At 45.4% G+C, this 26902-nt stretch overlaps 1 long non-coding RNA gene across 2 annotated transcripts in view; it reads left to right on the top strand.

Moving 5' to 3' along the window:
* Positions 1-18164, top strand: part of LOC118524785 (uncharacterized) — a 30637-nt gene extending 12473 nt beyond the window's left edge. For both annotated transcript variants that reach the window (XR_013446595.1, XR_004911831.2), the window contains 2 exons: positions 11530-11661; positions 18067-18164. This is a non-coding gene — a long non-coding RNA (uncharacterized LOC118524785). The remainder of the gene's footprint in view (positions 1-11529; positions 11662-18066) is intronic.
* The last annotated feature ends 8738 nt before the right edge of the window (positions 18165-26902 follow it).

A 26902-nucleotide genomic window follows, 5' to 3' on the forward strand; every position in this document is an offset into this window, starting at 1 on the left:
CTCAGAGTCTACAACTGTACCTCACAGGAACCTAGGAAGTATTTATTTTTAAGAAATGAGTGAGTGTTGGGGTACCTGGGTGGCTCAATTGGTTGGGCGTCTGACTCTTGATTTCAGCTCCAGTCATGATCTCAGGGTCATGGGATCGAGCCCCACATTGGGCTCTGTGCTCATGGGGGAGTCTGCTTGGGATTCTCTCTGTCCCTCTCCCTCTGCCCCTCTCCCACCACTAGCTTTCACTCTCTCTGAAAAAGAAAAAAAAAAGAAAAAGAAATGAGTGAGTGTGAACAGAGGTGAGTTAGGTGCCCCACTTTTGGGCTCCCATATCACCCTGTAATTTTCTCATCAGAAGACTTAATACACTGCGGGGCAACTGGGGTTTATTTCCACTTAAAAAAACATATCTTTTAATTATACGTTGGCCCATGAATAAATTCTAGTTGTCATGTAATGGTTTACTTGTCTGGCCATTTCACTAGACTGCAAACCACAAAAAGCCCAGAGCTGGTCTGCCTGGCCCACTACTGTGCCCCCAGCACTGGGCACGGTGCCCTGAGCAGAGAAATAGCACATTTATTGAGTATCAGGCACACTTCTAATGTTTTACATGTGCTAATTAGTTTTATCCACACAACAACCCAATGAGGTGCATTCTATTATTACTCCTATTTTATGGATAAGGAAACTGAGGCTCTGAGGAGTGAAGAAACGTGCCCAGTGGCATCCAGTAAGGGATGGATCTCTGAATCTCGCCTGCAAAGTCTGGCTCTGGAGCTCAAGCTCCAAATGACTGCCCTGAATTGCCTCACCTTTACGAGGCACCCAATAAAACTTGTTCAATAAATGAATCAAGGAAATATGGCTGCCAAGAAGGGCAATGCTTTCTTTGGCTGGGTTGAGATAAGAGAGGTTGTAGTCCCAGAATAGAGTACAGGTCAGCTCAGTTTAGGATAATTCCTGGTGTTTTTTTTTTTATGATTTATTTATTTCTTTGACAGAGAGAGAGAGAGAGCACATGAGCACAAGCAGGGTGATTCCAAGCTTACAACAGGGCTCACGTCTTCCCATGCTCTCTTGGCCTCCTCCAGGAACTCCATGCTGCCTCCCGCTCTTTCCTGCTCAGCCCTGGGCATCAAATGCCCAACATGGGCATTGCTGGTCAGTCACAGAGGCGCTAAGTTGCCCTCAGGAAGGCACATCCTCACACACCTTCTGAGGGAGTTGCTACGGCCAGGATGTCTCATGACAGACAGAAAGCCTGGCCCAGCACAGGCTGTCCCATTACTGCTCTTTCAGGGTCAAGATTCCTGGGCAATAAGCAAGTTTCCTTGTTATTTCCCTCATAATTTCTCACGTCACAACTTCTGTGTTCCCTTACTTAAAAGCGGACTGTAAATGATGGTTTGAGAACAAAAGCTCTTGCATAGACTCAAAGCCTATTTTAATTTTATGAGCATTGTGCTTTATATTCACCATGGTTTTTAAATGCTTTGAAGCAGAGTCAGGACCAGCACGGCCCAATAAAAATACAACGCATGCCGCATATGTAATTTTAAATTTTCTGGTAGCCACATTAAGAATGTAAAAGAGGGGCACCTGGGTGGCTCAGTTGGTTGAGCGTCTGACTCTTAGTTTCGGCTCAGGTCATGATCTCAGGGTCGTGGGATTGAGCCCTGCCTTAGGCTCTACACTCAGCGTGGAGTCTGCTTGGGATTCTTTCTCTCCCTCTGCCCCTCCCCCTGCTGGCGTGCATGCTCTCTCTCTCTCTCTCTCTGTTAAATAAATAAATCTTTTTTTAAGAGACTGTAAAAAGAAACAGGTGAAATTAATGTTAGTAATATGTTTTATTCCTCTCAGTTGGTCCAAAATAATTATTGATGAGATATTTTACATTCTTTTTCATATTGTCTTTGAAATCGGTGCATATTTTATACTCAGAGCACATCTCGATTCAGACTAGCCACCTTTCAAATCCTTACCAGGCAGATGGAGCTGGTGACGACCGTTGAACAGTGCAGGTCTAGTCTCTGCTTTTCAAGGAGTTTGATGGTGAAGAGGAAAGAGAAAAAAGGCATGTTTTAAGGGGAGCTGGATCTGGTGAGAGTTTTGCTTAGTATAGAATTCATGATTATATGTTGATTATGGGGGCTAAAGGACGGTGCTTCTCACGGCTTTGGCAATGAGGAACATTTGGCTTTCTTCTAAGTGCTAAACTTGAAAATCTATACACAATACATCGGATGTATGCAGTCTTTTGGAAGAGAGAAGAAGATGCCCAGGTCCATAAAATCTGACTGATAATTGGCTGAAAATAGCAATATTTCAGTAAAAGGAAAAAAAAATGGACCTTGAGGCCATTAAGCTAAGTGAAGTAAGTCAGGCAGAGGAAGACAAATCCTGTGTGATGTCACTTATGGCAGAATTCATAGAAAAAGAGATCAGCTTTGTGGTTACCAGAGGCCAGGGGTGGGGGGAGGAGGGATTGAAGGAAGATGGTCTGAAGGTACAGACTTTCAGTTCTAAGAGAAATAAGTACCCAGGATGGAATATAGGACGTGATGACCATAGTGAACACCACTGTGTGGTATATTTGAAAGTTGCTAGTAGAGTAAATCCTAAAAGTTCTCATCACAAGGAAAACAAAAATTTTTTGTAACTGTATGAAATGATCCATGTTAACTTATCATGGTAAACATTTCATAATATATGTATGCCAAGTCATTACTCTATACACTCTAAACTTTTACAATGCTGCTAGTCAATTTTAACTCGATAAAGCTCGGGGGGGGGGGCAGGAAAAACGGGTTAATCAGAAAAGGTTTTAAAGTCTAGAAGTAAGAGGAGAGTCACAGATAGAAACCTCAGCAGCACTGGTCTGGGCAGGGATGAGGAAAGAGGCAAACTTCAATGTCCCATCCTTTGACAGCCTCCCTGGTACCAGGACACACCGGAGCGTGAGTGCCAACGGCATGTTAAGATTTCGTCCTTTGGCTGGATGTTTACATAAAGTCCTGATACTTAGGATGTCAAGAAACGTCTGATTCATCCAAATGCCCTGGTTCTGGCTCTGTGCTCACCATGTCACCATTCGGGTCACCCTTTGGTTTCCACGAAGATTGCCTACAGAGGAGGAGTGGGCCAAGGCCCCCACACATTTATGTCTCATGATAAATGTCTGGGTAACCTGGCATCCTAGTTCTACATATTATTAATCTTGTGTGTCTGATAAATACAAACAGCTGCCTGAGGAATCAGAGTACCCTTGGGGCGCCAACAAATGTGGGTTTCTGAGTCTGGAAGTCCGTGGCCCTCACCCTGGACAGTGTGGTCATTTGCCACCACGTTAATGAATAGCACCCAACGGGAAATGGCTGTGCCTTATTCACCTGACACATCATCTTTGAGCCCCTTCTTAGTGCTAGACATGAGCCGAGCGCTGGGGACACCAAGCCCCTGCTCTCTTGGAGCCTCCAGCGTGGTTTCTACAGCAACTTTCAGAGAAATGAAAACAACAGCCTTTTCCTACCGTTCTCAAGCCAAAAAACTAACTTTTAAAAAAAGATAAAATAAATGCAGACTGAAGGAAACTTCTGTAGGCCGTCCTACCACGCCCTCAGGTTTTGCTGACATGAAGTTTGTCTTTTAATGGGTGGTTTCCCGTTATGGGCTCCTTCTTAAAACCTGGCTCCATCGTCCCTGTGTGCTACCTGGACAGGTGAGCAGGGAAGAGAGCCAAGCCTGTCTGGAGTCAGAGGAGGACTGCTGGGAGGCACGGGGTTGGGGGACAATCAGATGTGTGGACACTCGAGAGACAAATCCTCCGTAAGGTTCAAGCCATTACAGAGTACCCAGGGATCCAGCTGGGTCCCGCTATCTTTCTGTTTAATTGTGTTTGGAAGTGTTGGCACGGCTATGAAGTTGTACAAAGGGCCCTTAATGGGCACTAAGTGGAAGCTGCTGGCCTGTCCATCACTTGTTCACATTCCATATCTAGCCTCCAAGGGGCTCCTAGGGAGGAGACCTCAGCTGTATTTATCTCCCATGGACTTGCCAGGTCCTTTTTGGTTGATTAGGAGAGGGGTGGGTTGGGCCCTGTATCAGAAACCATCTGTGCTTGGTGCAGAGACACATGTAAGAAGCGAGATGTCTCCGAGCGGTGGTGGGTAGGCTAAGATAAGCTGGGAGTGACGGGCCAAGGCGAGCACACCCATCCCAGGACCCGGGAGAAGGAAGGCTCTTAAAGGTGCCGAATGAGGGATGTGTGTTTCCCGAGCTGCTTTGATTGTTCAGAACATTCAACTGTATGATTGTGGCTTACAGGACACACAGCTAACTGTCATACATTGTAGCTAACTGAGGACACAGCATTGTCCAGTGACAACTAGTAGCATATGTCACTTTTATGTTCTCTAGGAGGCAGTTTATAAGGGTAGCGACTCTGCGGAGATCATTTAGAAGCAACACTTGAAGGTGTTGTTAAAACAAAGCAGGGCCGCCTAAGAATTGCTTGGTGCTGAAATACAGATTTCCAGGTCCCACTCCCAGAAATACCAATTCAGGAGGTCTGGGGTAGGACCCAGGAATCTGCATTTTAGCAACTCTCCTCTCTACAGCCCCCATCCCTCCTGTGCCCTCATTTACACACTGGGTGATTTGGACAAGAAATATCCGAGGACCCCACGTGGAGAAAGTCTGTGAAAAGGACCCTGGGCCTGTAAATTGAAAGCCTGGATTTGGGTGTAGCTGTCTGACCTCGGAGAAGTCCCTTCACCTCTCTGTGCCTTCATTTCTGTCTATAGAACAAGGGACCTGCTCTTTCAGGCCCTTTCCGGGGCCAATATTCTAGAAGTTTAGGCGTACTCACAAAGGCCTTCCAAGGCTGTGGGTGTTCCAAATTTCCTAGAATGGGAACCCACCCTCGGACTGAGCTCTACCCTAAAGAGGACTGGTTAATAAACCACAGAGCTTTGTCCCAACTCCCCACTCAGGATTAGGCCTTTCAGGAGAGATCCCAGCATACTTCCCTCTAACACAATCCCCTTCCTCCTCACATAATTCTGAGGGCTTCCACAGGCATGATTTATTTTCACCTTCCGGAAGGCTAGACTTTAGGTGGGGCAACGGGCGAAGCTCCCCAATGATGGAAGGAAGACTGAGGCACAGGGAGAGGAAGAAGCCAAGAGACATTGGCAGCCCATCTAGCTCAGACGCCCATGCTTTGTCCTGGGGTCTTCATCCTCATCACACTTCTGGTGCATGGGCTGGAGATGAGCATCACGGCCCCTGGATGAGACTTATAAACCGGCCACCTCCTTTTGGTAGTATTTCTGTGAGCGTCGCTGGCGACATGCACAACCCCGACCTCTTCAAAGTGAGCACTCTTTCTGAAAGGCATGGGGCACTTTCTCCTACCTGTTTTTACTAGATCAGCTCACCACCACTGCAGTTAACATCTAATGAGCCATAACTTCCTGCACTCAGAGGGTTGGGATCTGGTTGTGAGTCACCAGCCCTTTGGGTGAAGAAAAGCGAACAGTGACATACGAATAAGAAAAGTCCTTATCTGTGATACTCGAGCATGGCGGCCCTGTTTTATACTCCCTTACCTTCCCACGTCTGATGTTGCCAAGAGGAGGCCTGAGACTATAGGCCTGGCTCTGCACAACCCCAACACTCCCAGTTTTCTCAGTGGGATGAGGTGGTTTCTGACAAAAATGTCATTAATAATCACTTGCTGTATCTCGGGAAATTCTTGTATAAACCACAAAATCTTGTAGCAGATACTGTATGACTCAAGTTTCTGTCTCAGTTTAGGGCTATTCAGACATGTCATCTGTTGGCATCTCATTTCTGAGGCAAGAACCCTGTGCCGAGAGCCAAAACTTTGACCTTGATAGAGATCGCACTAGCAATAAATGACGCCCTCTTTCCTCTCTCCCTGTTCCACCTTCCAGAATCGAAGCCGGCACTTCAGAACACCACTGACAACCAGAAGGAAGTAAAAAATAAAATCATAAAGTTTGTGTGTTCTTTTATTTTAGGGAATCCTCCTAGTGTGAGCTGAGGACTTTACAAACCCCTCCAAGAAGTTAACTTCTAAACCCCTGGTGGATTAGAAGGAAAGAGGGTGCTCTAGATGGATAACTGACAGTGAACTTGGGGCAGCCTTTGCACATGGCAAAGCTGGGAAAGCTTTAACTAGGCATTCTGTGCTCTGTTTAAAAAGGCAGAGAAGCAGATACAAAAAAATTCTAGAAATAGTTCTACTGCAAATCATTACAATGAAAAAAAAATGTAAAAGACATTAAAAGGATAAGCAAACCCTCAGCCCTCTGAGAAGACTCGTTCCCAGAAAGTAGCTACGGTTAACTGTGTTAAATATTTATTGTCAGTAGTTGTAAGTCACGTCTTTGGGGTGTGCTGGGTAATAGAACGCTGGTGAGCAGAGGGCAAGAGCCATTTACCTAGAACCTCTTGACCCAGCTTTGGCTAAATGAATGCCGGAACCTTCTTTTGTATTTCCAAACTTTGGGGAATTACCTAGTTTTGTAATAAAACCTGCCACCCTTCCCAAACTCAGTGCTGGGTGTGTATCTAAGTTGGGGTGGGGGGGGAGGAGGTTATATTTAAAGGTAACCTAAAACTACCTTTTTCAGAATTTTTGAAACTTTCATCAATCCTTGACAAATAACCCTGTTCAGAGTGCCTGACTGGCTCAGTCAGTGAAGCGTGTGACTCTTGATCTCGGGGTCATGGGTTCAAGCCCCACGTTGGTTGTAGAGATTACTTAAAAAAAATTTTTTTTCTTAATTATAAAAAGAAAAAAATGACTGTCTTCTTATCACAAATGTGATGGACCAACATTTTGGAAATTTTAGAAAATGTAGATAAGAAAAAAAAAGTAAAAATCACTTATAAGTGCATTCTAAGAGTTAGGACGGCAAACATGCATCCTTCCAATCTTTTATCTTTTATTTTTAATGGAACAAGGGATACATGCACCTTTTAAAGAAAATCAGAACATCATATATAAAACCAAATTATCCATTGACCACCTCCCATAATCCCACACCCTTCCCTCTATCCAAGTGACCAACAGCTTTTGGGAGTTTGTTGTATTTCCTTCCAGAGTTTTATAATTATATATAACATATTTTGTGGGTTTTGTTTACATAAAAGGCATCATACTGTAAGTACGGTTTTGCAACTTAGCTATGTTTTGGAACTCTAATCACGTTAATATACAGACCAAACTGATTTCTTTCAACTACTCAGCAATTGAATATGCCATATTTTATCTGTCCTCTCCACTTTTAGTGGACACTTAGGATTGTTAACAATTTTTCTACCTCAAACAATGTTACAGTAAATATCTTATTTTTCCACGTCTCTCTATTTTAAATTCCTACAAGAGGAAACTGTGGGTCCCAGTCTGTGCCCCAGGTGCCTCTAAAGTTGCTGTGCCAAACCTTCTTGCTTCCCGGCACTTGCCACGACCCTGTACCTTCCAGACCTTTCAATGTGGCCAGTGTAGTGGGTGTAAACTGCTATCTCCTCATTCTTTTCATTAGTATTTGCCTGATAAAAACTGTTTGTCTTCTTATAGGTTTGTGGCCATTCGTATTTCCCTTTCTGTGAATTGTGTATTCATATCCTTTGCTCATTTTTGTAAATGGTGGACTTTTTTTCCCTTATGTATCTGTTACACTCATTCTTTGTTACATGTGTTGCAAAATTTTTTCAGTCTCTGGCTTGCCTTTAATATTGTTTGGGGTATATTTTGCTATGTAGTTGAGCTTTGAATGACTCAGGGCTTAGGAGCATGGCCTTCCCCCATCCCCAGTGGGAAATCTGCATATAATCTTAATTCCCCAAAACCTAACTACTAATAGCCTGTGGTTGACCAGAAGTCTTACCTATAACATAAATGGTCAATTAACACATATTTTATGTGTTACATTGTTACATACTATATTCTTACAATAAAGGAAACTAGAGAAAAGAAAGAAAAGGTTAAGAAAATCACAAGAAAAAGAAAATACACTTACACTGTACCGTAAGACATCCACATATAAGGGGACCCATGCAGTTCACACCCATGTTATTCAAGGGCCAACTGTACAGCTCTTTTTCTTATTTACAATTTAGAAAACATTTATTCATGAACTTAATTGTTTGGACTTTTACTGTTCGAGTTTTGCATTCCATGATGTACTCAATGTCTCCTTTTTCCTGGAATCATAATATTTCCCCACACTTTTTTCCCCCTAATACTTAAAAATTTTTGTTTTGAGGGTTTAGGTTTTTAATTCATCTAGAGTATAACTTTGTGTATCACGTAAGATAGAGACTTGCTTTCATTTATTTTGTCTATATATAAATACTGATTCTCTCAGGGTGCCTGGGTGGCTCAGTTTGTTAACCTGATTTTGGCTCAGGTCATGATCTCCGGTCGTGGGATCGAGCCTCCGAGTGAGGAGGAGCCTGCTTATCCCTCTCCCTCTGCTCCTCCCCCTGCTCGTGAGTGCTCTCTCTCTCAAATAAATAAATGAATGAATGAATAAAATCTGAAAAAAAAAAATACTGATTCTCTCAATACCATTTATTAAATAGTCCACTTTCCCCCACTGATTTGAAATGTACCATATATCAGTTTCCTAGTATTGTTTCTGGATTCCTCTCGAAATCATGTTTTATTGACCTTGTTCTATTCTAGTCTTACAAAAAAATGACACCGATCTACTTGCTCTGCAGTGTGTGTGTGTATTTGTTTTACCCTGCTTTTTTTTTTTTCCACAATCTACTTTTGTTTTACAACCTGCTGTTTTTGCTGAAAAATTTGTAACAAGAGAATGGGTAAGTTTTAATAATCACACAGTGGAATACTATATAGCAATTAATAGAAACTAAAGCCATACATATCAACATGGATACATTACCCCAATGTGATGTTGAATAAAAAAATAAAGTTTCAATACAGGGACGCCTGGGTGGCTCAGTCAGTTCAGCGTTTGCCTTCAGCTCAGGTCATGATCCCAGGGTCCTGGGATCGAGCCCCACATCGGGCTCCTTGCTCCGCAGGGAGCCTGCTTCTCCCTCTGCCTGCCACTCCCCCTGCTTGTGTTCTCTCTCTCTCAAATAAATAAATAAAATCTTTAAAAAAAAAATTTGCATACAAATATCACGGAGAATATCATTTACAGAAAGCTTAAAAATAGGTAAAACAACACTTAATATCGTTTAGGAATACATATGTAGCAAAAAGGAAATTCATGGGAATGATAGCAACCAAAATCAAGATTAAAGGTGGGTCTACCATCAAGCTTATGAAGCTTAAGCCCCTCACTCACATGGAACCCTCGTGAGATCCTACACTGAAATTCTGTTTCATCATTTTGTACTTTTCTTTTTCCTAAAGAGGCTGTCCTTTCCCAGATTGTATTAGCTTTAAGCCTATCCATGGAGTAGGGTAGGGAAGGGAGAGGGGGAAGGAAGGGCAGGGGAGGGAAGAGGAAACAAAGGGTCTCTCCCAAAAGACCTCTGGCTCTTCAGTGCCTGCACTGGCTGGCTTTGGGGCACTCGGGCCTGGCTGAGGAGGCATCTGGATTGGACTTGATCTGTGGTTCAACGCCTTGCAGGGCTCCAGGCTGGGAGGAGACCTCGCGGCAGCCACCCCGACAGCAAGGAGTTCCCGGGAGCACTGCCCGCTGCTCACAGCAGGGATCAGTCCATTTTTCCAGGGACAGGTTCTCCAGGCCAGAGGCTGAGTGCTTTGGGGTTTTGTCCAGAAGGACGGTCTGAGACACCAAAGCACCCTAGAGCTGCAGTTCTGCTCTAGTCCTTTAAGCTTCCAGGCTCAATCTTGCTTCTTTTTCTCAAAGTTCATACCATTTTAGAAAACAAACCAACTGGAACAGAATAAACAGGAGTTCTTTCACCAATGGAAATCCACCCTATGAACATTTTCCATGTGGGGAAATATTCTTCTATAACATCTTTTGTGGCTATGTAGGAAATGTCAAAATTGACTTAACCCATCACCTATTGTCAGATGTTTAGATTGCTTCCAGTTCTGCTCAATGCCAGAACACACATTCTTACAGCTCACCCCTGGCCTACGGCCTTAATTATGTCTTTAGGAAAAAAATCCCATAAGTCGACTCCCTTGGCCAAAGAGTCTGATTATTTTCAAGGCTTTTGAGATATATTGCCAAATAGACCACCAAAAAGCTTGCATCGATCGATTCACCCACACATCAGTATAGGAGAGTCTCCTTCGCCAACTGAAACCAACACTATTTACGTTAAAAAAATTGTTGATTGGGCAGACAAGAAATGGGGTCTTATAGCTTTAATTTGTCATAGGTCACAAGGCTCAATTGCCTTTTGGCTGTCAGACACTATGTTTCTTCTGGGTCGATTTACTATTCATGTGCCTTGCTCTGTCCTCGTCGAGACATTCCCCTTTGCCTTACTGGTTACTGAGAACTTCTTTCTTATGATATTAACTCCTTTTCATGTACGTTGTTAACACTTTCCTTTTTGCTCTGTCATTTGCCTTTATATTTTATTTTTTGTGTTTTTTGACAGATACTTGTTAGTTAAATATACTAATGTTTTACTTCAGATTCTTTGGGTTTGTTTTTTTTTTTATCTTTCCCCCCAAATTATGTAAATATTCACCTATATTTTCCCCCAATCCTTCCCTGGCTTTATTTTTGGAATTTTTTTCTAGTCTGAAGACTGAAATGGGACTCCCTTTTTACCCCAAAGAGTTAATCATTTCATTAATAAGTTATCTTTTTCTTCCTGATTTTAAATGGGATTTTAATTATATACTGAATTGAGTCTGTTTCTGGACTTTCTTCTGTTTTAATTGATGTGTATGCTTTTGCCAGCATTATGTTAATTATTGTAATTATGGTGTATGTCATTTCTAGTATTAGGGAAACTCCTCATTCCTTTCTTTTCTTTGTTTCAACATTCGTTTGGTTGTACTTGCGTGTATATTCCTCCAGAAAGCCATTCTACTTCTTTTCCCCTTTACTTGTAGTATGAAGAGTGTTACTGATTTTTCTTAAACTCAATCAAGGTCATAACCAGAAGATGTGGTTGGAAAAGAGAGGGAACACCTAGACACGAGTCTAGGTGAGACATGAAAGATTTTTTGCCCTGATCATTTCACAAGAACCAGACCTTAAACTCCTCCAGCACATCCCAGAGCCCTACCACTTATGGCATAAATGAAAACCTTCTGTGTAAAAGGGAGCCAAAGAGAAGTGATGATGACATAGGGGTAGAAGTAAAAGAAAGGAAACAGGATCTGAAATTAAGAAGAACACAAAGGCCCATGAAACCAAAATGCTGAAAGCAACCTAAAAAAAAATGATCCATGGTTTCCATTTGTCCGCTTCATTCATTTTTCATTTCGGGAAAAGGAAAAAAACGTCTAGATGTTTCTAAGAAGCTACAGAAAATGTTTCCTATATCCCCTTATCGAATTTATGAGGCCTAGAACTTGCATTTCAGACAGCTACGGAATTGCAGCATCTTTGAGTGAACGTCCTGCCCAATGCCAGCATCCTCCTGCAGCACCTGCCAGGAGTGGCCGTCCAGCCGCCGCTTGGCTACCACCTGACCAGGCCCTGACTCAGTGCCTCGGTGAGCTCTTCCCATGTTTAAAAAGCCTAATATTAGAAGGTTCTTGCTGCTATGAAGTCCAAGCCTGCCTCCCGGTTCTCCCTCCCCCTTGGCCCCTGGTTCTGCCTTTTCGAGTCGACAGAGGCCTCGCTGCTTTGATGGTGATTCTTGTGTCTCCTTCTGTTTTCTCTTTCCCAGCCTGGTCTTTCCTGATTACTCCAACTAGTGCTTTTAGGACATAGTTCTAGATCTCTCAATCTTTGTCTCTCCTCTGGAAATGTAAAATAGCCACCATTTCTTTCAAAGGTGAAATGTAGAAGCTACCAACATTCTGCACATTTCATCTGACTTGGGCAGTAAATTGGGAGAAGCTCATTCCTTACTTGGCTTTTTTTCTTTAAATGAATGCACCTGAGGTTACATTCATGCCTAAGATAACAGACTCCAGTTTTAGCTATTTGGCCTTGTCATCAAGAAAATAGCTTGGGCCCTTTTCACATCAGCAAGGGAACCAATTTCACGGGGGAAGATTACCTCCAACAGACTTCAGTGAAATGTGAGAAAGCCAAGAATAAGGCAAGGAAAGGCCTTGCCATGGAAAAACCGAGAAGTCCAGGTGGGAGAATTATGGGTGCTGCGAACGCTTCCGAGCCCAGGGGAGATGGGAGCCTGCCCGCCAGTGAAGACACCCCCGGGTGAGTCACCTGTAGGGGGCCTTGTTCCAGGCCCCCGCCTCTGCACAGGCAGCCAGAGGATTAGATGAGTGAGCATTCGCCACGTCTCGGTCTGGCTCCCTGTTTCTCAGGATCTCTTGGGAGCAGTGAGGGCTTACATTTCCATCTCGTCTGTGCCAGGGTGTGCGCCCGACCGTGCGAAATGGAAACGAATACTCAGGACCCCAGTTAGGGCATCTAGTCCCCTCGGGGTCCTGGCGAGCTCCTGTCGGGTCTCCTGGCAGCTTCTCACCACTCTACCTCCCGCTGGCCTTTCCAGGCCATGCCATCAGCACGCTGGGCGGGCTCGCGGGCGTGGGCAGGAGGCCGGTGACTCTGCCACTGAGCTGTGCCCGGGGCGGGGGGCGGATCAGGAAACTGGGAGCCACTCTAGCTTCGCAGACGGTCCCTCTGCCGTTGCCTCCAGATGGGAAAAATCAAATATTCACAAATGGGCCCTGCCTGAAATCCAGGAGGAGGTCTAATTACAGAGCTACGGATCTGTGTTTTCTGTTACCCTAAATCCTGGCACAGACCCTAGTGAGTAAGTCAGGAACTAAACACTGGCTTTCAAGGGAGGGAGGAGGCCGGACGGGGACGGTGGGGGAGGGAGGAAGCTCACTTCGCTTCCATTGGTAGGAGAGGATCATGTGATCTGAGGAGCACCAGGATCTTTCCGAGCACACAGAAGTTTCTTCAACTAGTTCATTGTCAGTGGGCCTGGGCTACCTCACCTTTCTGGGTCTTTGTTTGCTTATTAATCTGTCTCTTACAATGTAAAATCCATTCGGGGGTAGAGTACGTATATCCCCTTACACTGCTATTCTTCCTGGCAAATTAAGTCACTGAGGAAGTACAAAGCAGCTTGGTGTGTCTTAACTTCTGCCACCATAAAAGGCAGAGAGAAGGTGTTAAAGGAGAGGTATTTTCTCTCTCTTGGGTTCAGCCAGCTGGAAAGCAGGTCTTGCTTTGCAAAGCGTACAGCGGAGCCCGGGGCCAGTGGTTATAAAATAGAGGGGAAAGAGAAAAGGTGGCAGCATCCTGCATGCCCCCTCTGCCCCAGGCTCGGCCCTGAGCCCCGGGCCTCTTAGACTTGAAGAGAGTGACTGGGGACGAAGAGCCCCCTCCATGCTCCCCATTCCATGCACCCCCTTCCTCCCTCCCTGGGGAACTCTAAGCCCTGGGCAGAAGGATACCACGCATGTCCTCCTCCTGTACCCATTTAGCCTCCTATAAGGTTTTCGGGGTATTTGCTGAACTGTTCGCTTGTGTTGTGAGCTTTTCATTTATATGTCATGTCTCCCAAACTCAGCTGTGCCCCTCGCAGCTCATCTCTGGGAGTGAGATGAAAAATAACATCTCTTGAATGAATGAGGAAACCTGTACTGCTCGCTCCCCTGGTTCACAAGGGGGAGTGGGCCCTCAGGGGATGTTTCCGCAGACTGGTCAACACTGGGGAAGCTTTTCAGAAAGCTGCAATAAAGAGTTGAGTTTATCTTTTATGTTCTACTCCGAATCTTTACACTCTGGGTTGGAATATCCCTGCAAAGGTCATTCATGAATGGTCCAATGATACAAGATTAAAAAAAAATGTTATCTCATGGCAAACTGCAAGCAAATACAAGAGAGTTCTCGTAGTCCACCACTCAGCCTTAACAAATACAACTCATGACTGAGTTCATATCACTTATATTCTGTCCATTCATTACGTACCCTCCCCAATCAGGATTATAAACAAAACACATCAAACAAACAAAACACATCATGTCCTTCTGTTCCTAAGTATACAGTGCATATCTCTAAAAGATAACTTTTGTTTTAAATAATCATTTTGGTGTTATCATCAAAGTGCCCTGGTCTTTGAGGCAGAGACTGAAGGCTGATGAGCCCCTTATGATAAGCCTCTGTCAGGCCTCTATTATTATCATGTGGGATGCCACAGGCACACGGAAATCTTCCTTTATGTCCACGCTGCCACACACCCCCTTTCCCCAGTCATCTGCTGTCAGGAGGACTGGCTTCTTAGGAGAGGTTTACATGTGTAGCCTTGGAAGCAAATCTGGTTTAGAATCCCAGCTCCACGATTTCCTAGCTCTGTGACCTTTGACAAAATACTTAACCTTTCTGTGCCTCAACTTCCTCATCTAAAAGCTAAGTCAATTAATAGTACCTACCTCATAGAGCCGTAAAGATTAAATATATTAAAAATAATGTGAAGCTGGGGCACCTGGGTAGCTCAGTTAGTTAAGCATCTGCCTTCGGCTCAGGTCATGATCACAGAGTCCTGGGATCAGCCCTGCATCGGGCTCCCTGCACAGCAGGGAGTCTGCTTCTCCCTCTCCCTTTGCCCCACCGATCATGCTCCCTCTCTCTCTCTCTCTCTCCCTCCCTCTCTCTCAAATAAATAAATAAAATCTTTAAAAAATAAAAAAAGGGGCACCTGGGTGGCTCAGTCGGTTAAACGGCTGCCTTCGGCTCGGGTCATGATCCCGGGGTCCTGGGATCGAGCCCCGCATCAGGCTCCCTGCGCAGCGGAGAGCCTGCGTCTCCTTCTCCCTCTGCCTGCAGCTCTGCCTACTTGTGCTCTCTTTCTCTCTCTGTCAAATAAATAAAATCTTAAAATAAATAAATAAATAAATAAATAAATAAATAAATACTGTGAAGCTCTTGGAACAGTACCTCCCACATAGAAAGTACCATGTATTTGCTCTTACTATTTATTCTTTGTTTAAGACATGCACTATTTTCACCAACACCACCGACTCCCTGAATTCACTGATGACAGCAATAACCCTTCACATCTGCACAGCGACATACGTATTTCTCAAAGCATTTTCATACATTTTATCAGGTACAATCTTGCCATAATCTTTGATGGGGCTGGGAATTCGGAGGGGTTAATGCAGAACAGGGGAGTGCAAAAATTCAGCTACAATTTGCCCCGTTCATGATGAGGAGAAATTAGAACCAAAACAAAGGGCTAACAATAGAAAATTGGTTAAATAAAATAGAGCCTATTTGTTATGTTCTATCATCATAAATGAAAAAGAGCATTTAATAACATAAAAATGATTCATGCTGAATAAAGTGGAAAAGGAAAGTTACAAAAAAGCATATAAAGTATGAATCTACTATGCTTTTTTTTCCCTTTTGGTATGTTATGCTTGTTAAAAAGACTGAAAAGATACACATCAACATATTAACATTATTTCTCAATGGAGCAACAAAAAGTCACTTTTCTTGTGTTTGAAATTTCTTTTTTCTAATAAACAGATTTTTAAAAAATATTTATTTTATTTGAGAGAGTGAGAGAGAGAGAGAATGAGCAGGGGGAGGAGCAGAGAGAGAGGGAGAAGCAGGCTCCCCAGCTGAGCAGGGAGCCCGACATGGGGCTCAATCCCAGGACTACGGGATCATGACCTGAGCCACCCAGGCACCCCTAATAAACAGATTAACATTGTTTATTATATTGGTAGCATTCACATTGCTTCATGGCATAGATTTATAATAATAGGTTGTGTTTGAAATTTCTGAATGTGACATAATGAACACCTATTACATTTACAATAAGGAAAGGTTACTGTTTAAAAACAAGATACGTTGTATCTTGCATATACGTTGTATATGCAAAGTGGTTCAGTTACATAAAAGATATATAAAAACGGCAAGATGTTAATGGGAGACTTGTGGGTAATTTTTTCTTTATCTTTTTCAGGTTTTTCCAAAGTTTTTATTCTGAGAGCACGATGTTGTTTTTAGGTTGGTGGTTCAGATAGGGAAACTGAGGCACCGTAGGTGGGCAGGAAGGCTCTCTGGCTCCGAACTGGAGCAGGTCCCCCTTTTGGGTCCATTCCTGACGTGTGACTTAAGGTCGAGGCTATGGTGGTCACGGAACGACTGACTTTAAGCCTCTCGTCTCAGCAGAAACGGGCTGCAGGGCCGTGTGTGTGTTTGGGGTGAGGCTGGGGGTGCTCAGCACCCCAGAGGCATCAGCCTGACCCTCTGTAGGGGCAGCAAGCCAGCCCGCAGCTGTGCCCCTCCAGATTCCGGCAGCAGCCATCTCCCTGCTCCAGACGCCAGGTGTCAGGGAGGAGTGAGCCCTGCCAGCGGGTGTGTTCGTCCCTGATAGCTGCGCACCCAGGCCAACCACTGTGGGTGTGTGTCTAGGACAAAATAAAATGGGAATAAAAACAAGTAAAGGTGGGGAAAGAAGACGGAATGGGAGGACAAGAGACAAGTATTTTCCTGATAAAGCAGTTGGATCTGTTAGTAACCTGGGAAGCAGGGAGAAGGGAGGGTGGGGTGGCCCAAAGGGCAAAGCTGTGGGCTAGAAGTCACAGACCAGGGGGCTCTTTTGTGCCCACTTCCCACAACTATATGATCCAAAGCATGTCTCCTCGCTGGGGCAGTGCCTCTTCTGCAAGAGGCAAATGTCACTAAAGGGTAAGACACGTTCCTGGCTTCTGGAAGGGTTGCTGCAAGTGCACGTTTGCGCCAATACCCACAGGAAGGGTGGTTGGTTCACAGCCTTCCTGCACATGCCTGTTTGGAGTTGATAGGCAGGGCAGCTTGCTGACATTGTCAGACTCGGGCTTCCAGATCTGCAGGTGAAGAAATAGCCCCATCTCGGCGATACCACACTGGGAGGCTCGGGCTTGGGCTGGCAGCCCCTCGCCTGGTGTATGAGACAGCAGCAGGCCTGGACCGTCTTGGGGGCAGTCGGCTCTGAGTGGCTCGGTGGCCCATGGCGGCCCTCCAGCAGGCCCACGCTGCCCAGGAGGACATTCACCTCTCTGTCCATTGGCCTCAAAGTAAAGTAGTCTTTGGGGACTTTTTTTTCCCCTGGATGGAATGGAAGCAAAAAAAGTAGCAAGTCTATTATCATTAAAATGACATGTATGTTTCTGGCAGTTCTAGCAATGCCCCCAGTTACTTACCTGTCTTTGGACAAGGGGAGACTCTAGCGGTGATTTCAAGGCAAGAATATATGGAAGAGAGCAACACTGGAAATTTGGATAGTAGGAAAGAATCATTCTTCCTTACTCCCTAGCATCCTAAGTTTTCCCTTAAAATCCCACCAAACCCTCTCCCAGGCATGTGTATGGCTTTGCAGCTTGACTCAGGTTCTAGCCCTGAGTGAGAAGTGGAGGGGGCTATAACAGAAGAATGAGACTTGGTCCTGGTGACTTCATTCCAGAGGGGGTGACAAAAGCCACACCGGAAGCTATTGACTAGAGCGGATCAGACAACAGTTTCCGAACTGAATTACATTGATACGGTCCATGAGCACACTCATTCTGAATTAACACTAACCCCAAACAAAACATATAGACAGAATCATAAAATGTATCCCTGCTATTCCCAGCCCGTGCTGTCAGTGAAGGTGCTATAGGGGTAGTCCTCTGCCTTAGGAGGCAGGAGCTATCGGATGGCCACTCAGCACCATGTGTGGACATTTCAAGTGTACATGAATGTCCATCTACACGCAACAGTAACTAGGCTGTTAAGAAATGTATCCGACAGTGTTCATGTTTGTCCTACCCCGAGGATAACATAGAGGAGAGAAGATATTTACTGGGACCCAAAATTGACTTCAATAGCACGCAAGCTGCTCATGGCAGGGTCCACCTGCAGGCCTTAGATAAACCCCACGGGTCCACCTTTCACTGGCTGGGTGTATCTCTTAATTGACTCCTATTTCTCTCTTTTAAAGGTACGGTTTGAGCCTCACATCTTCTCCTCCTCAATGACGTCTTCGGCTGCTCTTGCAATTCCAAGTCAGCGTTATTCAAATAAAACTAGTTCATGAATGATTTATATTCTGTATTTCATATTTATGTTTCTATTGCAGTTCCAGAGGGGGTAGCAGGTAACACTTCTGTGAGCCCCACCGTGGTGCTTACACAAAGCCGACAATTCTGTCACCAGGAAAATCATGGCAGACACCATTCTAAGTATCTAGTGTTTGTCCTTGTTCTGCTGTTTAACCCACTACAAGTGAACCCCAGTGTACATCTGCCTAGCTGCTTCGGAAAGCAGGTGGATCGATACCTAAGGATAACCAGGACTCACACCATAGCCATGCCAATTAGATTTTTGAGTTATGTTTTTCAAACCCAAGTTCATCAGCCAAAGGGTTACAATCAAAACAGTCATTATTACAAATAGTCATTTGTATAGTCGGTGGTAATTCCACAAGACCTGTGTGATAAACATCATCTTGGTGAATAACAATTACACAAAAACACAAGCACATCCACAAATGTAAGGCTGAGATCCGCAGGCTAGCTCCTTCTAGGAGGAGAGTAATAAGCAAACTGTGAATTCTCTTTATATTTACACACTGGTTCCAAAGCTAATGGTTAATATGTTTGCCTTGTTACAAGATTTAGAATGCTAAACTATTTATATTATGCATATGACGTTGATAAATTACATCATCCGCCAAAAAGATGCATCTATGTAGACACCTCTATTTCAGACAGAAATATATAACTGAACAAAAAATTCTTCACCACATGAAAGTGAACACAAAGGCAAGGGCAATTAACTTGCTACTTCTTTCCTCCTGGCCAAGTATATCAGTCTCTGTGTCCTGTGTACTTAGTATACTTCCTTCCTGGATACACTGAGGGGAGGTCAGTCTGAATTAGAAGTCTGATACAGAGATCTGAAAACTTACTTTCAAATACATAAACGAAAGCTCCATACCACCACTATAAAATCAGGCCTTGTCAAGCCTGGTCCAGTACAGTTTTGGCTTTAACCACTAATTTATTTATTTATTTTATTTTATTATGTTATGTTAATCACCATACATTACATCATTAGTTTTTGATGTAGTGTTCCATGATTCATTGTTTGCGTATAACACCCAGTGCTCCATGCAGAACGTGCCCTCTTTAATACCCATCACCAGGCTAACCCATCCTCCCACCCCCTCCGCCTAGAACCCTCAGTTTGTTTCTCAGAGTCCATAGTCTCTCACGATTCGTCTTTTAACCGCTAATTTAAAATGATGTTTAATTCAAATATCCAAGAGCCAACCAAGAGACGCAATCATGGCTTCTGCATACAACGAATCACTGTAGATCACTTGCATATAAAAAGACACCTTTTAAAGGCTTTAATTGATTTCTCTTAAGTAGGTAAATAGTACTTGTATCGGTTTCCTCTGGCTGCTCTAACAAATGACCACAAATTGGCAGCTTAAAACAACAAACACTTATTGTCTTCCTGGAGTCCTGGAGGTCAGAAGTCTGAAATCAATTTCACTGGACAAGGTGTCACCCTGGAGGGGTCCTTCTGGAGGCTTTCGGGGAGGTGCGTCCTTGCTTCTTCTAGCTTCTGCAGGTGACCCACATTCCTTGGTCTCCTGACCCCTTCCTCCCACTCCACCCTCTTGCCTCCATCCTCACCTCTCCTCCTTCCTCCTCTACCTTCTTGCCTCCCCCTTTAAGGACCTTGTGATTACAAGGGCCCATGTGGAGAACCCAGGCGAATCTCCCCACCTCAGCTTCCTTCATTCATCACACCTACCAGTCCCTGTCACCTTATAAAGTCCCAGAGATTAGGACCTGGATAGTTTGGGGGTTGGGGGGGAGGCTTGTGTACACTGCATTTACGGTGAGATGGACCAAGGATAAACTTCAGAGCGTCGAGCCATAATGACATCTGAGTCCCACGCCCTGGAATGGAAGACGGTGCTGGATGGTCAGTGAGGAGACCTGAGTTTCAGTATCACTCTGCCACCACCACAGAAGGGTGGCTGGGGATCAGACAGATCTGCTTGGAAATCCGGGATCTGACTTATTAACCGAGTGACCTTGGGCAAGTTGTGTAACCCATCTGGGGAGGAACCACGGCTCCCAGGCAGGGCTGTCTCCGGAAGAAATGAGTAACTGTATATAAGGTACCCGGCGGAGCAGGTGTTTAGGAAATAATTTTAAACTCATTTGCCCTTCCTACCCACCCCACCCCTGGGATGAAAAGATACCTATGATTTTTTTTAATTTCTAAAAATTAAAAACATCTCACAAATACAGATTCATATGACTATAATGGCAAAGTGAGTTAGGCCCACCCTCGTGTCATTTTTCTCCTCAACTGAGAGCCCAGGTGAGGGCAGAGAAAGCAGTGGTTCTCCATGGCATCCGCTGGAGGGGTAGGTGAAGTCCACATACAAAAGAGCTTTGGAGCAAAGATGGGGTATGGGGGAGGCCGAGTCAGTTACATGTCTGACTCTTGATTCTGGCTCAGGTCATGATCTCAGGGTCGTGGGATCGAGCCCCGCGTCAGGGCTCAACGCTCCACGCAGAGTCACCTGAAGATTCTCTCCCCCTCTCCTTCTGACCCTCCTCTTGCATGCACGCTCTCTCTCCTCTCTCTCTCTCTCAAATAAATAAATAAAATCTTTTTAAAAAATAAAGGGAGCAAAAGGATGAACAAGAAGGAAAGAAAAGAAATATGAGAGAACGTGAGCTCACAGGCTTTTAGAAGATTAGAAGGACCATTTGAGCTCACCTCACCCTGGATATCATGCTGGATGATTTAAACTAATCAGCTCCTTGAATTTCTGTGTCGCCACTTGTAAAATGGACGTTATGAAGACTATCCCACCTCGCTCTAATTATATACAAATAATAATTTACATACAAATCAAGAGAATGTGTCTGCAGTGTCGTGTAAACGGTATTTTGCTCCACAAATCTGAGGCGTCCTCATAGCCCATTGTTACAAGACAGGGTCAGGAGGGGCAATGACTGTCACCCAATTTCAACATGTGCCTTCCGTGTCAGCATGGGCAAAACAGGCAACAGCCCTAAGAAAAAACTTTGCAACAAAATACATCAACAAGCCACTCATTCCCTTCCTCCAGAACCAACGCCCACACTTCCTTCTTTTTTTGTATTATGTTCAGTTAGCCAACATATAGTACATTATTAGTTTTTGATGTAGTGTTCATTAGTTGCATATAACACCCAGTGCTCATCACGACACGTGCCCGCCTTAATACCCGTCACCAGTTACCCCATCCCCCTACCCCCTCCCTTCTCTAACACTCAGTCTTCTTGAGGACATGCAGTGAGCTGTGAGCATTTGTGCCCAGATGCCTTGCAGGGAAGGCAGCCTGTCAGCTGGGGCCATCCCTCATTTCTAGACCTCCAGGTGCCTCACTGTACCTACTCCTCTAAACTCAAATCCCGTGTCTTATTTCGAAGCAAAACGGCTTTGAAATGACACCTCTGGAGCCTTACTGCTCTCAGGGCACCCTGCTGTACGCTGGAAGGGAAAGGATCAGAAGCAAGCAGCTTACTTTTCCCTCAGCTCCCAGGAAGTCTGGGGAAGCCCACACCAGGAGGCTCTCTGGGCTTTGTGGGCCACAGAAGGACGAGGAAGCAGTGAGCCCCCTCCCCACTCACTGGGCCTCACTGGGTTCATTCTTAGGTGTTAGTCCTCTTCTTAGTAACAAGTTTTCTTCTAAGGGTCAAATCTCGTGGTTTTCTTTTCTGGCTTGGTTCCAGCTATGTCCGGGGACAGTCCTAATCTCCGGGCCCCAGGATCCCCACCTTCTCATCAGGTGGGTCGTGCTCAGTTGATCACAGATAAGTAGGATTCTGTACTTGCGATCTCCTAGGATAGCCCACTCATTGTGCAGATCAGGAAACTGAGGCCCAGAGAGGGCAAGTGACTTGACAGAGGTGGCAAAGAAGTTGGGTGTGAATTTCTGGTCTTTGTCACGTCTCCTTAGCCAACTCCTCAGCAACTCAGGGGCAGGGGCTATGGCTTCCTGCCTTTTGAATCCCTCCAGGTGCCCAGGCCCATAGTTGGCGGCGTGGGGGGTGTAGTAGACATGTACTGATTGAGGGGCCTCGTTGATGGAACACAGGATTGGTGGATTCGGGTTGGGGAGAAACTGTCAAGAGTGATCCAGACTGTGGAGCAGGCCCACGTGGGCAAGTGCAGGGGGTGGGGGTAGGGCGCTCCGGCAGCCACTTACCAGCTGGGTGACCTGGGTCAAGGTTCTTGACTTCTCTAAGTCTCCGTTTCTTCAACTGTAAGTTGGGGACGGCAGTACCTACTCCGCATGGTTTGAAGATTTACGAAGATTTCCTAAGCCTGTTAGGCTCGGTAGATGCTGGCTTGTTTTTGTCGGAGTTCCCATTATTGTGTGATTACCACAGGAGCAAGGGCAGGGTCCCTAGGGGAGGTGGAGAAACAGTGAAAATGTCACGACAAGATGCGGGAAAGCACAAGGCAAGCAGTCCCTTGCCTCTGCTCCTGAGGTGGGGAAGCATTGCAGGGCTGCCAGAGGTTCTGCTGAGTCTGCTGGAGGTGAGGGGAGTGGCGGGAGAGGGAGCTACTCTCGTTCCTGGTGAGCAGTAGCCCTGCGGCTCCTGTCAGCAGCCCGGAGCCAGCCGCACCTGGTCCCCACAATGGGTGGGGCCACCCCTCCCTGTTTGCGCTCGGGCCTCAGTGGTAGGGGCCCCTTTGAGACAATTCTGATGCAGGGCCCAGTGCTGCTGCGGACCTGGCTTCACCTGGGAACAGAGGGGCATAATCCAGGGCAGGGCCCACCCTTGATGTGACTTCTCCTCCGCGACGTGGATGCTCCCCTGGCAGCTGGCTCCTCGGGCTCGCCAGCGTGGGATGCGCGGCCACCTCCAGCAAAGTGCTTGGGACGGTGCGGGGCACGTGGCAGTAAGACGGGCCAAGCTCCAGCTGGGTGGGCCACTCAGCCACGTGGAAGCCGTGGCTTCTGTGGGGGCAGAATTGCCCAGTCACCCTGGAAGAAATGGTGGCAGAGAGACAGACGGCTTGCTAAGGAATTAAGGAAATCTCACCTGGGGGGGCGCTGCAAAACATAGGTACTCATGCCTAGGCTGGCTCATTTCTGGCAGTGGCCCTGGCTGACAAGAGGGGTTTGGCATGTGTGGGGTTCTTCCAACACCCTCTCCCAGATGTCAATCCTGTGGGCGATCACAATGTGGTCATGTCCTCATCGAACCTCTGCTTATCACTGCAGACGTGTTAGCTGCTCATTCAGCACTGAGATAATTGCCAAACCAGAGGGATCTGCCATCTTAATGGGGGCAGAGTGAAAGGGAAACCAGTAAGACTAAGGAGATTGGCTCTGGAATCCACAAGACTTGGGTTTGAGTTCCAGCTGTACCTTGTACAAACTGTGCTTCTTTGCCGGGACTCAGTTTTCTCATCTGTGAAATGGAAATAACGATCTTTCTTGTTCGCGATGGTCGTGGTGAGGCTCAAGTGCGATGTCTGCCTGTAAAGGTACTTGGTAAACTCTAAAGGCTCTCGACTCGTGGTAGAGTGTGACTGCCAACCGTCCCTCTTGCGGCTTGTTTCAAGGAGTTTTAAAGGTGGGAAGGGGATTCTCAGCTGTACCTCAGATGATAGAGCTTGGGACACCCCCATACCCGCCATGCTGCTTTTGGAAGGTAGGTGTGCCCTCCTTCTTAACTGAACAGTCATATGCTTGGTTGAAATCTAAAATCCTCCAACCTGATGGAAATGAAGCCTTTCCATTGAGTCAGAGCAGGCCTGCTAAAAATGGCCCCTTTCAGAAGGCAGGGAGGTGACACCTCTGATGGTTGGGTCCTGTGCTGGCAGGTGACACGAGAGAGGGCAGGCAAGCGAAGCAACGGGAGGACGAGGCTCATTCAGTCCTCCACTCAAAAATGCTGTTTGAGAGTTGACTGTATGTAGGTTCTGTGGTGGATAAGGAAGACAGGAAGAGAGGCAGGGAACATGAGAATGGGGGAAAGGAAAATGAGCCCAAAAGGAGGCTGTTTGCTAGAATATTCTTAGCTGTACATTCCCGGGCAGGTGGGTAGGCAGGAGAGGCTTCCCCCAGAGAAATCCTGTCAGGGCCTGCATGGGAAACCTCTCCTGTGGGGTCATCTTACCCTCCTGGGTTTCCCTAACCACCAACCTGTGTACAAAGCAATTAAAAGGGCTCTTGCTGAAAAACAGCTACAGCCCATTCCGGTGCCTGACGCTTAGTAGGTGCTCAGCAAACACTGATGGAAGGCCACGGTGGTTCCCTGCCTCAATTCTCCAAAGGAAGCTGGGTCTGGGACTGAGCAAGTTTTAGAACCTTGAAGCCCCATGCAGAAGCCTGGGACCAACTCTCGGTGGGAACCGCTCCTGGAGATTCAGGAACACACTTTGCACGTGGCCTCTGCCCAAAGGAGGCAGACAGCACAATCCATTTCGGGAACTTAACAGCAGAACGTCCTTCTCTGAGACCTGTGCAAGGCAGGGCACGCATCGGGCCTTGCTTCGCCCATTCTCAGACCCCTACCAGGAGCCCAGGGGAATTCACTCTAGCCCACTGAGGGTTATTGACGGTCCATCCTGTCTCCGGACAATGCACTGAGTGCTAGAGATACACAATGAATGCAATCCGTTCCCTGCCCTCCGGCAGCTCCCAACTCGAAGGACAGCTGACATCATATCTATTTTACAGATGAAGAAACTGAGACTATATGTGACAGCATTAAGACATTCCTGTGTTCTTTCTCTCATTCATATACAGAAATCTTGTATTAAGTCCACATGAGGTGTCAGGCCCTGTGCTAAGTGCTGTAGGCTGATACAGAGAAGTCAGGCACATTCTGCCCCATGACGGGACACCTACACAGACAGTGACAAATAAATGGAACACTCTGGAGTTTGTATTTTGGTGACGCACTGGAACCGTGTGAATTTATCTGTGTAGCTTCAGTTTTATCACATAAATGCCATTCAGAGGGGTAATGGGAAAATGCCATAGGGGTGTGTATGTGTGTGTATGTGTGTGTGTATGTGTGTGTGTGTGTGTGTGTGTGTGTGTGTGTCTGGGGACACACAAAGGCCACTGAAATTGCTGCCTCAGATCTCAAGGAGTTGGGGGGAGAAGGATGACTGGAGAATGATGTGGGAAAAGACAGCCCTAGCCAGTTTAAGTGATGGGGTGGTACCTTCAGGAGGAGTGGGAGAGAATATAGCTTAGAGCCTGGGCTGGGGATTCACCCTGCACCAAGATGGTGCAGAGCGCGGACCAGGGATAGTCAATTAGACCCACCACTTACTAGCTGTGGGATCTTGAGGAAATCTCAGCTTTCTGATCTGTAAAAGGAAGATAAGTCTGCATCTCTCTCAAGGTATACAGACTTCACGGTGACGATTCGCTTAAATATCACCGGCATGTTCTAGGAACTCAGTAAGCTACTGTCATTCATCAGCCTCGATATCAAAAGTGTCCCATGGGGAAGGAGTTACGAGAAGGTGACAGTGAGCGAACAAGGGGATTTTTCTGGTCAGGGCAGGCCTGAGAGGATAGAAGGCCCCCTCCCTATCTCTCTGGGGGTTTCAAGCACCTGTGGGAGAGACCCACATCGTGCACAGGACCTTGGGGGCCCAGGCTATGTGGGGCTGGGACAGAGAAGGCTGCATCTGACAACGAGTGAGTGGCTGGGGCCCCGGAGCCCCCACTCTGGGGTGGAGCCCTGGGGCCCTTGAATATTCAAGGACAGCAGTTATTAGTCCTGTCGCCCGCACAACCCCACAAGGAGGCTCCTCAGAAAGAGATAAGCTCAAACCCACCAGTCTCCCTCCCAGAGAGCAGGTAATTTTTAGTTTTAAATAATTGTACATTTCTTTTCTATTTACACAAATGCTTGTATTTGGAAAGTGTAGAAAAATAAAAGTAACATTTTACAATGATCCTGACCCTTGCCACCCAATTTAGTGCTTTATTTTTTGCCTTTTTAAAAAAACAAGAGTTTAAAAAAACACCTCAGAATACAATTCTATTCTACTTTCTCACTTAACATTACTTCGTAAGCTTTTGTTATTACAGATTTTCCATACACAATTTCAAAAGTCTGCTTTGGTTTTAAGTAGATGATGTGTTTTTATCTAATCACTCCTGCATTGTTAGACTGTTTCCAATGTTATACTTTTATAAATAACATCACATTCACATCTTTGTAGGCAGCATATTCTGTAACTTGAATTATTCCCTTAGATTAAGTCCTCAAAATAGCATTCATATAGTTAAAAGGCATAAACATTTATAAAGCTTTTAATGTTTTAGGTATCTCCAAATGTTTTCCGGTTTTTTAAAACTGTATATGTTATATATACTTGTGTAAAAATGTTAAAACATAGAGCTAAATAAAATAAATGGAAAAATTTCTAAATAATCCTACTGCCCCAAAATAACCACTTTTGACACTTTCATATACTTCCTTCCACATTGCTCGGGGATCATTGTTTAACTAAAATAATTATTTTCATTTATTTCTCCACATCATCTGGGGAGACACATTAAGAATCTGTCTACCTCATGAATTTTTAATTACTACAAAATGGCCCTTTATGTATGTACATCATAATTTATATCCTATTGGTGGTTAACAGGATTTCTTCCCAATGTCTAACTATTATAAGTAACACTCAAGTGGATGATAAAAGACCACTACATTCATGAGAAGGACCCTATCTGGTGAGAGTCACAGAATTACAATCTCAAGCACTCATGT

This window comes from Halichoerus grypus, chromosome 3 (assembly GCF_964656455.1).
Source record: "Halichoerus grypus chromosome 3, mHalGry1.hap1.1, whole genome shotgun sequence".
Classification (NCBI taxonomy): Eukaryota; Metazoa; Chordata; class Mammalia; order Carnivora; family Phocidae; genus Halichoerus; species Halichoerus grypus.